The sequence below is a fragment of the Falco peregrinus genome, chromosome 5 (genome assembly GCF_023634155.1).
Source record: "Falco peregrinus isolate bFalPer1 chromosome 5, bFalPer1.pri, whole genome shotgun sequence".
In the NCBI taxonomy this organism is placed as follows: Eukaryota; Metazoa; Chordata; class Aves; order Falconiformes; family Falconidae; genus Falco; species Falco peregrinus.
The window spans coordinates 22,228,923-22,242,650 of record NC_073725.1 but is presented as its reverse complement, the minus strand read 5'-3'; the positions used below and the strand labels follow the sequence as shown (position 1 = coordinate 22,242,650).

The 13,728-nt window shown below is 43.2% G+C and overlaps 1 protein-coding gene across 1 annotated transcript in view; it reads right to left on the bottom strand.

Moving 5' to 3' along the window:
- LOC101920115 (dual specificity calcium/calmodulin-dependent 3',5'-cyclic nucleotide phosphodiesterase 1C) overlaps positions 1–13,728 on the bottom strand; it is a 372,306-nt gene that overhangs the window by 317,220 nt on the left and 41,358 nt on the right. The gene's annotated exons all lie outside the window — the stretch shown is intronic.

Here is a 13,728-nt window from a genome sequence, read left to right as displayed (position 1 = left end):
TTTCTAGCTTTGCGGCCACTCTTTAACCTAATACTCACTTTGATAACAATATTGATTCTGAAGCATTCTGGTTATGAATCCAAAGGAGAGGAGCAGTAATGTGGGTTGCAGAGGGGTCCCCAGCATGCACGATTTCAAGATTTCTGGTGGTAGGGAACCCCTGAGACTGTGGGTTCCAGACAGAGCGGACCACAGAAGCCCCAGGCAGGTCCTGCCTTTGAAACTGTTGTTTGAAATACCTTATTTCCACAGATTTCAACTGAGTCAATTTTACAAGCAGATCTTTTTCAGAGCAGTTTTAGAGGGCTCTCTCATCACTGGTGTCAGTGTTAGCTCAAAACATTTAACATTCCAAAGAAGAGCTCAGCACTTTTCAGGGCTGAGCGCAACGCACCAAGAATTGACAAACCTCTTAAGAAAATGTCTTCCAGCTCTAGAGAAGAAATTAACCTGAAATCCCCTAAGGTGCTTGGTGTATTTCTCACAAGCAACAATGCAGTAATGTACTGCAGGTTGTTTATGGAGAGATGGCATTCTTCCCTGAAAGCTTCTTTGTTTTACTGTTTCCTAGAAGTATTCCATCTGCGTGTTATGTCGATTTTATCAGACATTGTCACTGTCAGAAATATCCACTACATTTAAGTTATTTTTAGGTGTGACAGCCAGAAGGCAATATGACTTTTTAATGCTCAGCTGTTCTGATGCTTTCTGCTTGCTTCAAGCTTTTCCATATTCTCCCTTACCAAACACTGACAAAAGGAACAGTCTTCAACATGCTGGAGTATTGTCTTGGTTTATGCTATTTTATATTTCCCAGTATACAGTCATTTTTTGTTATTTAAAGTGACTTCACACCGTAGGTGAAAATCCAAATGCATCCAGTAAGTTCCGGGCACAGGAAAGAGGAAAAAAAACCCTGTAATATTATTTTGAGCTTGGATTTAACCATTTCAGGCAGCTTTGTGACTCAGAGAAAATGCATTGTTCCCTTCAGGAGCACAGAAGGAATCTATACCATCTAATTTTAGGCACCTAGCTGTGGGAACCCTGAAGCTACCCCTGCAGCAAGCAGGCAACCCCAAAGGTGAGTCAGAGCTCCTAAAATCCGAATCACTCTCTGAAAAAGCTCTTTCTCTTCTTAGAGGACCAAGAGAACCTAAGGTATCTAAACTCTGGAAGAGATAGCTTGCTGAGGAGACTGAAGTTGAGCAACAGCATCCTTGGCAACATCTTATGCTTTCTTCAGACAGTGGAGACTGCCTGCGGACAGTAACATGGTAAATCCTCTTCCAACTACAGGCAACCCACTAGCAACAGCGAGGGCTTTCTTTTGTGATGTGTACAGGAAAAATGTAATATTAACAAACTACCATATCACATAGCTTTCCAGTGCCACTTGTAATTAAGCAAAACTTGGTGACAAAGGAGCACGTGGTCTGGACATTTGCAAAGTTAAATGATGGAAAAGAGGCTGTAGCAGAAAAGGAAAATGTGAAGGCTTTGAAAGACCCCTGTAAATACACTGACCCCCATGTGTTTCCTTCACACACTAACTTGTAGTCCCTAGCACCACGAAAGCCAAGAGCATCCTTGCCTCTGGGTATAGTTCCCCTTTTGACATGAGGTTTTCCCACTAGTTTGCTAGTGGTTTTTTTAAACAAATAATAGAATTTCAATAGCAAAACATTTTTAATGCTCTAATTCCACTCTTGTCTAAACAGTGCTGCTGATCAGATTTCATTTGTCTTGGTTTAAATTTGATTTTTTTGGTCTAATTTTGCACACTACTGAAGTCTGATTCTCCAGTGTAATGGGATTCTCTGTATTACAGCAGCCACTCTTGAAAGCAATTCAACCAAAATCAGAACCAATAAAAATTACACCATTGCACAACAAAATAAAACTTGGGGTAACAGTGCTAAAAGCAAGTCGCAAAAGAATTAACACTATGTTATTTTGCCATATACCTGTGATGACAACAGACTTCTCTTCCAACAGCATTTGTGGGACTTCCCGCAATTAAAGCAATACTGAAAGATTTTCCTTTCCATCTTGCCAGAGGGCGATTTCTGATCATTGTGGTATTTGCCCCATAATTTACTTTGTTGGTGGATTTGCCTTCATTCCTTCCACTACCTCTCTTGAAAAGTCACCACACAGTGGAACAGATGGAACAGCAGCAACCAGTTAATGCATGCATCCGAATTGTTGCAGCCCATTTGATTCCCTGGCAGGCATTATTCTCCCTGATGATTTGGGCTGTGGCCAGTCAAATAATGAAAGCCATTATTTTGTTTTCCAAGTCACTCATTATACCACTAGTCGGTTTTCCCCTGCTTGGGTTTCCCTCTTCTTCTCTCCTCCCTCTTCTGCAAAGTTAGTTCTAAAGATACTCTGTGCGCTAAAGGAATCCATGGATGTGCTTTATCTATGATATGAAAATCTTGAGGGCATGCTACAGTAGACAGAGCAAGGAAGTAGATCTTTTGATGGTGCAACTTTGCCAGATTCAGCAGAGCCACCCTAGCTCCTAAGATCAAGATCTGCTCCTTCCCCTCCAGCCTGGAGGGGAAATTGGGCTGCATTGCTTGAACAGTTTCTTATCAGCCAGTGTCCTGAATGCCAGCCTCCTCATATCAGTATGTGGCTTTTAATGTACTGTTGTTCACATGGTAACAGCAGATTAACTACATACCCTCCCAAAGGAGTTGAGAGCATTGCCTTTCCCTATTTCTATATATGTTACGTATATGCTTTATGCTTGCTTTTACCATTGCATATGTTACTTCTGGCTAGATTTTACATGTTATCTTTCCCAGACCACAACATGAATTAAAGTATTCAAGTTATGAGGAGAGCTGCATTCTTCAAATTACCTTAAAAAAGTTTAAAAGTACCCAGGTAAAAATGAGAGCCAAACACCCTACATGTGCTCCAAAGCACTCCCTCCCCGAGCCAGCTGCTCCTTCTTCAGTCATATCAACACAAGTAAAACAGGCAACAACTCCAAATTCTCTTAGCGTGTATCCAAAAACAGACCGCCTGCTGCTGCCACACAGTTCCTAGACACAAGCATTTCTGGCCAGATCAAAGAGTCCTTGATGCTAAATGAATGTAGCCTATACCCTATTTGCAGAACTAGCTGTTCTCCTTGTTGATACAGATACACTCGAATAAAAGGGAATTAAGCCTCAGAAAGGGTGGTTTGAAATGTACACACAACACGCACCCCCACAAATCATGTGCGTACACACCCAAACACCTTTTCATACCGCTGCAATACACTGGTGATTGTTCTACTCTGTCTCTTGAGAGAAGGGCAGCACAAAGTTGCCTTGTCGCCCGAAGAATTAAATCAGCAAATACTACTCTGGAAGGGAACGTAGGAGGAGAAGGGGTTTCCAAATTATCTGCTTCAGGCATATAACAGCAAGTGCCAAATTTAAGTGCACAGTCACTCTGGGTTCCCTCTACAGTTAATGGCAGGATGGAGGCCATGCCACAAGAAATGAGCAGCAAGTACCAGACCAGCCACCACTATGTACATAGCAGATTTACTTATATTTCAAAACTAACCAATTCTATTGCTTTGATCAAACTGCTGAATGGTTAAAAACTAGGTTCCCATAAATGAATACTTTAATCATCAGCATACGCAAGCTAATGAAGAGAAGAAGCTTCCTTTGAATTATATAGAATGTAAGTTAATATTTTAATTGTTAATCAAAAGTCAGAGATTAAACAAGCATATTTTTCATGGTTAGAATTCCATTGTTGTCCAAGTCTATAATGCTTATGAGATTTCCATTTACCTTACTGCTTTAATCTGTTTTTTTTAGAATTATATGAAAAATGAATGTACAGAGAATTGCCAGCTAGAATTTACATATATATATATATATATGTAAAAATCCACATCTTCCTAAAAAGTCTGAAGCACAGCAGCAAAACTACTTCAGATACGCCACATATAATTTTATGTACAAGAGATCCAGCACATGGTATTATTCCATTTGGCTGACATCTGCCTTTTACCTACTAACCTACTATGGACTACATCTCTGTGCTGCATCTGGCAGCATTCATCCCGAGACCTTGAGCTGTTAGCAAACTACCTTTGCAGAAAGTGGGAAGCCTAGAGAGTAATGAATTTCATTTAAATCCCAGCCATTTGAAAAGCAGGCCTTCAGCCTAAGCTAATCAGACAGACACAGTACTTTTATAATTACGAAAGCAGCATAGGTACCTCCAGAGACGGGGTCATTCTACACCAAGTTTTAGTTTGAATACAGAATGAGCCTAGCTGACTACTTTAGGTGTTTGCTTAAAAATTGGGTCTGTGGCCACAGAAGAGCTGAATCTTGCCCTGAATCATTAAGTACTAGGAGAGATCAAAGTAATTTAGTCACTTGCAGTTTGGAAATAGCAAGTACCACCCTGCTGGCTCCTTCAGGATTGCTGCCCCGGTGACGAGCTAGGAGTTTGGAATAACCCATGCCCGCCCACATACCAAGGACTCTCCCATGCAGTTTGCCCATCCAAAGTCTGGCAATGTCAAGCGAAGTGAACAGCTTCCCCCATCAACCTACTTCCTACAGGCATCTTGTCCCCAGCCCACTCAGAAGGACCATGACCAGACCAGGCATTGCCTGAACACCACCTAAACTACCAAATACTTTCAATGATGCAAATTGTTCTCCAAGTTAGGGCATACGAGGCAGAAAAACTAGAAGAGGTTCCCAGTTGTCAACTCTACCATGTAGATACCAAGGTGTGGCTGAACAGAACTGCTACCCATGAGATTGTCACTACAACACGCATCGCAGAGTTTACCCACATGCAACCAAGTCATCAGATAACCTGCACACAAGCCTCATCCTGATAACCAGAACAACTTCAGAACGAGAGACAAGGGGAATCAGACTAGTGGATGGGCAAAGGAATAAACAACCTGGGCTGCAAAGGGAGCAGTGCACCAGAAGCGCTGTTCCTTCATTGTACCTACACACGCCCAAACGTGCAGTGGTATTACTAGAGTTTGGGGCAGGGGAGCAAGGACGTAGGTAGATTAAAAAAAATAATGAAGTAATTGATTTGGTTTCATTCTGCACATGAACATAGTAAAGCAGTCTGGGTCCTTCACACAACCCCACCACAGCTCATTCTTTAATAAAATGATGCTTTACCACTTTTCTGCCCACAAGATCCATTTCAGTGCTAAGAGAACTGAAGCCCAGACCACGCAATTGCACAGTAACATGAGAACTGGTAAGGCTCATCAGATCCACAACCTCACAATCACAGGCAGCAAAAATAAAGAGATGTAGTTGATGAGACTTTTGCCTCTCTAGCTGCACACCCAAGGACACTAGACAACCTCATACCCCAAATTAAGCTACAGGTCTTCAGTGTGCAACGTGCCAGAGAAGAGCAGTGACAGAGATCACGGGCAGGACAGCCTAGGCAGCAGAAACACTTTAGGTCCCTGCACCAGTAGGAGCTTTGAAAGGTGAAAATTTTCAGAAGATTCAAGCAAGCAGGCCCCTCTCCACATATCAAAGGATGACAAAGAAATGAGCAGGCAAGCAAGTAAACAGGCACAGCAATGGTCCTCACTAACCTCACCCAAGGGAAAAAAAGTCTTCCTGACCCCCCAACCCTGCGTATGGGTTTAATACAGAGCACAGAGCAGCAGGGAGATTTTTCCATTGTCATTAGGAAACTGCTATTTTAGTTTAATCGTACCTATGTTTACAGCAAGTATCCACAAACTTGTGTCTTAGGAAAAGCAGAATTCATAGTAACTAAGTACACATTTCAGAGAGGTAATACATGAGGCAATCAGCCTTGGTGATAAGCTAGTGAGAGATTTTTATGTTCTTACGCTGATATAAGTACTTGGCACATATTGTGGCTGATTAGAAGACAGCCTTGCGAGCAATCTCTTTCCGTAGTCCCTGCCCAATAACAGAACACCCACACCAAGCGCTCACCCGGAGCCAGCAGGCTACGAGAAGTGATGCAGGAAGAAATTTGTTTCCTTCAGATTCACGCCGCCTTTGCACACCTTCGCCAAAGCAGGCGGTTTGGGCCAAGAAAAAAGACGTTCATAACCTCTCCCTTTGAAAGGGCATATTTATTCTGTATTTATTTTTTCATTACACACCTGCAGTCCTTTTAAAAGGACAACGTCCCACAGGCCACTAGGTCTAGCAAAGGAGGGATGACTTTAAACATTCAACTGTGAATCATTAATGTTCAGACGTGAATACAACGTTTTATTTGACTTTCATGGGCATTTTCTAATGCCATTTTTAAGAATGGTGTCCAGCTGCATCCTTACCTACATCAGTTTTCCATTCACATTGTAGCTTTGGAGTGTCTTCCCTATATAAAAGCTCCTGAAGGACAACACACTCAGGCCTGCGCAGAGTCCCCTCAGAGAAGGTCCCGGAAACGCAGTGGGCAGAGGCTTGTCCCTGAAGCCAGGCTCCTGCTGGCCTCCCGCTCAGAGCACCCTCAGCCTGAGCTCCCTGGCGCCTGGCTGCAGACCTCACCACACCTCGGGGCTGGGGTGCCAGTGCTGAGCCACTTCTAGCAGCTCTCAGCTAAGAGAGAGAATAGTTAACATCGCTTGTTAACTATTTGGGGGGTTTTTTTGGGGGGTGGGGTGTATATTAGTTAACATATTGATAACGCCTCTAACAGGGCCAAAACTTAGTAATCGGATGATGAATGCATTTTCCATCTATCATCACAAAATCCAGCAAGGGACTGGCTCCCAAAGCTCACGAGGGGATGGAAGCCAGAGCATCAGAACCCTGGGGGCACTAAAAGGTCTTCATGGCCCTGAGCAGCCTCACCTGGCACCTTCCTCTACCCCTTCTGCCCAGGACCCCAGCCTGAGCTTCACTGTAGGCAGCCCAGCTCTGGTCCTACCTCTTGAATGAGCCTCAGACCTACTCTCGAAGTAGCTCATCTCCTGAATGGACACCTTGTGTGGAGATTCCAGCTCGTCTCAAGCCCTGCCTGCCAGATGAACCTGGGGACCGCTGCTGCAGCCTGCCCTCCAGCTGCACTACCTGCTGCCCCCAGCCAGACCCTGGCACAGACCCCTCTCCTCACTCAGTACCAGCCCCTGGCTCTCCCCACCTGGTTCAGACCCCAGCAGGACAGCAGGTCATGGGTGAGCACACAGCCTGTGCCAGGGTCTCCCATACATAGCTCCTGCTTCACCTGCCCTTCAGGAACAGCCAACCCTCACTGGTCCCTGGCACAGAAACAGAGTCTTGTGCAAGCATGTGCACTATAAAGACAATAAATGTGAAAGGAGAGTGCTCGAGATCTTTCAAGGTAGGAGGAAAAGGAAGCAGTGCTAGACTCCTTTTTAATTGTCCATCATACAGACGCAGTACATCAACTTCCCTCCCAGTTCAAATTACTCTAGTAATTACTAGTAATGCCACAGCTCCACTTTCCTTTCACAGCCATTACCACATCAGCCATGCCATCAGATGTGTCAGCAGAAAGGCCATGGCCTGAGCTACCACAGGACATAGGACTGCAGAGAGGGTCAACCCACCTCAGCTTTTCCCATGATCTTTGCTCCTCTCCTTGCAAGAGACTAAAAAATTGTGCAGGCAGAGAGATAAAAATCCAAAACACTTTGTAAAACTCAGACAAGCTTTTGCAATTGTCAAAGAATGAACTTGTTGCCTTATTTTTCATGTGTGAAAATTCTAGGTCCATTATTTAGGGAAACAGTAACAAACGAATAAAGAAACAATTTCATAAAAGTAAACAAACAATTCAAAGACAGAAGTAAGAAATACACAAACCCCACAGATCCCAGCAGCATAAATTTTGAACTTTCTTCGGACCCAAGCACACACAAAAGTGTATGTAACGATAAGAGAATTCTGCTAATGGATCAACCAGTGTTAAGATAGAAAACTTGGGTTTATTCCATTTTTCTCATGCATTTGCAAAAGTTTTGGGACATGCTAAAATACTTTTTTAGTCACAAAAATATGCTTTTGGAAAAAGAAACACTGAATCTAATTACAAATTGTTATATATGAAGTAGTAGTATGTGTTAAGTAAATACTTCAACCTTCTCCTAGATAAGAAACATGTTCCAGCCTTGACTTCAGGACAGGTTTTTTATCAGAAATGTGACTAATCTGAGCTGGAAGACCACAAACTCCTAAAATATGCATTTTGAATATTAGGCAAAAAAATGTTCTAACTGATTTACTTGAAAGAAAATGTTTAAGAAATACTAAAATACTGAAAGTTAGTGGAATCAAGTCTTGTGTTTCTGTATCTGTACCTTAAATGTAGCTTGACAAATCTTTGCAGCGACTCATGAAAAACATCTTCATTTAAGAGAGATCCTGGTCTCCCTTCGATGCTTTTCATGATAAGTAATTATTCTATATGCTTTACTGTACAACCCTGTTCGAAGTAGAAAGTAAAATCTCCCAAAGAGCAGTGTATTTCCTTCAACTAGTCATAAATATGACAGAATACAATTAGCAGTATTTTCCCTAATCAAGGCTCTTAATAAAACTGCTTTCTAGCCCAGTGCACCTGAATGCTTTGCCACAAGCAGTAAATTCACATCTCTTGAGTTTCTCTCCAACGCCTTCCTGTTGGGCTATATGGACTCCCTGCTTCAGGTGACATGATGAAGGAGAGCCTGTGGGACGTGGCTTCTGGTGACAAGTGCCTCCCAACAGCATCATCTTAAGCTCTGGGCCTTGCTAAGCAAGGTGGCCCTGGGACAGCTCCTCTCTCCTCCCTCACGACTCCAGGCACCAGATGTAACTGGCCAAGGGATCACAGATCCTGCTTCCTCCTGATGCATGAGACCACAAGAGTACAGCAAGGCTGAGGTGCTGGGCTGCAGGCACAGGAGGGATAGTCCCTCCCTGCAAGAAACGTGATGCAGGAAATTTGATAGGTTTGTAGTTTGTCATGACATCAAGAGTGGATGGCTAATGGTAAAGTCATTTTCCTTACAGTTTAAGCAGTAGTGATTACCCCTCAATTGTTCTGGATTTACTCCATTTTCTTCCCAAGTCTTTGAACAAGATCTGAGCTGAAAAGTCACAGTTCCTTCTTATGTCACCCAGCAACTCCTCAGGGCAAAGGAGTATGGGGTAGAGCGAGTTGACCAAGTTAGTTATCTGACAAGTGTCGCAATAGAGTTGCTCTTATTTCACCCAGCTTGCAGAACTGGGGGAACACTCACAGGGTTCTGAATTTTAGGGGTATTTCCCATTATGCAACGAGGAGCAGACAGCACTCGCTTGCCACAGATTCATAGCAGTATGAGCATTTCCCATCACTAGTGCCTTGCCAGCCCCCACCTTCCACTCCCATCTCCTGAAGCACTCCTAGGTGGCCAAGTCAACTTGTTCAGCTCTGAGAGCTCTGAAACAGAATATTGAACAGTTGTTACTGCAATGAGGAGTCAAAATTTAAGAGTAAGGTGTTTAAGTAACAGAACCAGCAACAACAGGCACAACAGTGTGCATCTGCTGTGAAAGGCTTGTGTTTGGCACCTCAGATGCAACAGGCTCCAGGCAGAATGCAACACCCAAACCACTTCTTAGACCATCAGACATACAGATGTCTGACCTGGGCCAGACTTAAAAATAAGCTTACACTGTCAGGACACATTTTCACGGCAGCACACAAGTGCAAAACTAAAGGAAAGGGAAAGAGGGACCTTTTGAGCCACTCCATGCAGATGCATGTACACAGATGGACCACCCATACGAAATGACCAGGGCAGCAGAGAAAGGCCACCATCTCCAGGCCAAGGCAGGAGGCAGAGGTCAGGTTGGGAAAGGGTATTGTAGTGGGCAGGATATGTGGGCTGCTCTGACACATAGACTTCAATAGTAGAAAAGACAGGCAAAAAAAGGTTTGGAGAACATTGATGATCAAAGGGAAAAACCATGATGGCTTGGGGTGGGTGCCCACCAGTACCCTCACACAAGAGCTGGCTGAATTGACCAGGCGGTGGAAGCTGGCAGATGAATGTGAGGCAATGCCCGATCCAGGCCAGGCAGTACATACAGCCCCCTGCAATGATACAGTAGAGCTACTCAACCCCCCAAACCCGCAGTGTGTCACTGTTGGGCAGACACAGTGTTCAGGAAGAAAACACAGAGCCTTCAGATGACTTGCAAGAACTCCGGAGTTTGAAGTTAGAAGTTCAGTCAATGACCTTGTTTCAAGTCAGTTCACTGTCATAAATCAGTCCGTCCCATCTCTGTAGAGACCACCTGGGGAGTTTCTGACCTGCCCAGGGAATCAATCACTAATTACACTGGGGGACCACACAGGCACAGTCCTGACATCCAGCTACACCAGAGCTGTAGTTTTAGGAGATACTTGAATTTCACAATGATATCACAATTATAATGTAAAAGGCATCGATCTTGCCACACTAAGGATGCAACACTTCTTGCAGAATGGTGACTAGGAATAGAAGATGACACCCAATCAAACACTGGTAGGTAAGCGTTTGCCACATGCATTAATCATTGCACATACTCAAATTAAAGCATTGTTCTCTGCCAGTAGAAGACAACATATCCAGGACAAGAGTCCAAATAGACCTCATCAGTCCATTACCTACAAACAGGAATTGGGGCAAATGTCAGATCTTTAGTAAAAGCATAAAGACACTTCCTATCAAAAATGTTTCTACAGAGGTGAAAGCTTGTCAAAGGTTCAGTAGTGTTTTCTCCTGGTGTGAGAACCTGACAGTAAGGGTCTGCTAAGGAAAGCATAGTAAAAAAATAATTTTAGGAAGGAAATGGTGGTTTCACATAGATTGAGGCTCCCAAAGCTCACAGCAAATACAGAGGGTTAATCAGATATAAAATGGTTATAAAACACCACACGAGGCATGGGATGAAAACTTCTCCATCATCCTAATGACTCGGTGCTTTTTTCTGCAGCAACTGGATTTTTTTTTCCTTATGTGGCAATGGCCACTTAACCTCAATGGTGGTGGATTGACACTGAAATATCAGATGAAAAGCAGCCAGTTGGGGTATTAACTAGGCTGGTGTTTGCATACACAATAGTACTGGATTTTGATTTGAGCACTGCCATTAAGACTTCAAACCCTGCTGCAGCCCACTAAGCAGAGGTGTAACTGCAGGCTCAGCTTGATGCCAGACCCTAATATCAACAAGGAAATGGCATCAATGATCGAAAGAGATCAAACCATCAAAGAGGGAAACTGTAACTCATAGTCCAGATTTTTGAGATTCAGATGAATGTGATCTGAGGCTTGGCTGTGACCTTGGCTTGACTTTAGTCAGAAAACCTTCTTATAAACACAGCACAAACCAAAGTCAGCAAGATAAATGAAAAAAACTTATTGTGGAGTCAGAAATAGTCACTCAAGTACTCAAAAATAACAACAAGAAATGGTACAAAAACCCTCAGAGAAAAGCAGAGGGTCAGAAGATGGACACCTGGTAAGATCAGAGGTTAGCCTGCTCCAAGAGACAACCATGGGCAGCACCTCCCTGCCTTGCTGGTAACTGCCTGGCCGGCACAGACTTACCACATACCTGCACTGGGCTGCATTAACACTTAGTCCAGCAGCATGTTACTCCCAGCTGTCCACTCTGCAGCTTAGCCAGTACAGAAGATAATTGTCACATAATCAGAGACTCTGCATACTCCTGCTTTCCAGTGTCTACGCATGGTTAAAGATGCCCATTTAAAATTACCTGAAGAGCTGAGGCTCCTGCCCATGAAGTATTCCCACTCTCAGAGGTCTTTCCCACCTCTGTGCCAGGGCTTACCACTTCCTACCGTTGTACTTTGTCACAGTGGGGAAGTGACCTGTATTAAAAACAGCTGCTAGAAAATCTGGGGCAGAAGAGTAGTCAGGGCCATGTCCTTCATCTATTTTACCACTAGGTCTACCAGCGTATAGAATAAGGAGGCAAACCTTGCAGGAGCAACTGGTTAGATGTCAGGAGGATGGTCACTTCCTCCATGGTCTATCAGATGTGACCACGGGAGTCTATCTCAAGAGGTTATGAATCACCTGTCCTTGATCCTGCTCCCCCAGGCACCAGTGGAAGCAGCAGTGTGCTACATTGCAATCACACTTCAGCTTGTAAGCAGAAGCCTACAGCAACAGTAGACTTCCCTCTAGCACTTTCATTAATTTCTCCTTCAATCCCAAAGTTACCTTCTGCTGAAGGTGTTCTGAGTTCTAAAGCCAGCCAAATAATAACCTAGACAGTGTGATCACAGAATACTCGAGACTACAGCTTCAAAGCTTTGAATTCACTCACAGTTTGCTTTGCTGTTTCATCCACCAGAAGCACACAGTATTTTAAAGCTCACAAAGAAATGGTATTTATACTTCAGCTGCAGTCTGTAATGGTCTATACCCCCAAAAAAAATTAAGCAGGGGGAGGATGGCAGCACACAAGGGAGAGAAATAAGATTTCAGAACTGCTTCAGGGACTTTTGGGACCTACTCATCGAGATGGAACTCCTTTTGATAGATAATAGATTTGCAAGAAGTAATTATGGAGGTGTAAAGAGTGAAGCATGCAGTTCCCATTATTTTTTCCAGGACTTGAACACTTATCTGTTCTGCCTGTCATTGAACATCTACCCTAATATCTAACAGTTGGAGGGGTTTCTGTTCAGGAATTTATTTATTTATTTTTCTTTAAATAAGCGTGTCAGCTTCTCTACTCCCCAGAAAACTTCCAGTGCTTTTTGCAGCCTCCAAGCAATGAATATGCGCTTCAACTGCTTTATATAAGTAGTTCTAAGCTTTAAGCTTACATGCCAAGGTTTGTAAGCCAAAGGGCCCATAGCAGCATCTCTTTCCTCCTCCATAAGCTGCTCTCATTACAAAACAATGAACATCAAACTCCACAAAACCTGTTATATAAGTTGTCTGAAAGTAAATACCCAATATTACTTTAACCCATGCAACCCTAAACAGGTTCTGATGTTCTAAACATTCATTGTCACTTTTAATTCGCATCTTCAGAGTTCAAGCACTTCACCGCTTCATTCCTCCACCATTCTTCAAACCCTCTCTCTAGAATCACTTGAACACATGGAAAATCTGTCTCACTGCAACCTGAGCTGGCCTGCCAGTCCCACAAATGTGTGGCATAACAAGAGAATCTGCAAGCACTTGCACAATGCAGATATTGTTAATGCATAATAGTCTTGGGAAACCACAACAAACAAATGAGAGAATGTTGAACAAAAGGTTAAAAGATATATTTTTTTTAACACAGAAGAGTCATTGGCATTTAATTTTACCTTCACGTACAGAGAAAGTATTATCTGACATTAAAACCTGAGTTACTCTATTTTTTTGTTCAACATGTTTTTCTACCCTGCAGCTGAAATGGAAAGGAAAGAATGTATTGCTCACCTTCCCTTACCACCTCAATTTCACAATTTCCTCCAGTTCCACTCAAAAGTCTGAATAATGAATTGACCCAACCCCAGCCCACGCTACCTCCCACCACTCTTCCAAAGATGGGTGTGTGTCCAGCTTTTATCACACTGAAATATGTCAAAGAAGTTTTTGAAAGAGAAGAGAAAGAGGGAGAGATGGGGGAAAAAAAAAGAGAAAAACTGAAAGATATGTCTTCTTAAAAGCTGACTATTGAAAGAAATACCATGGGCAAATATAACTGCTTCAAT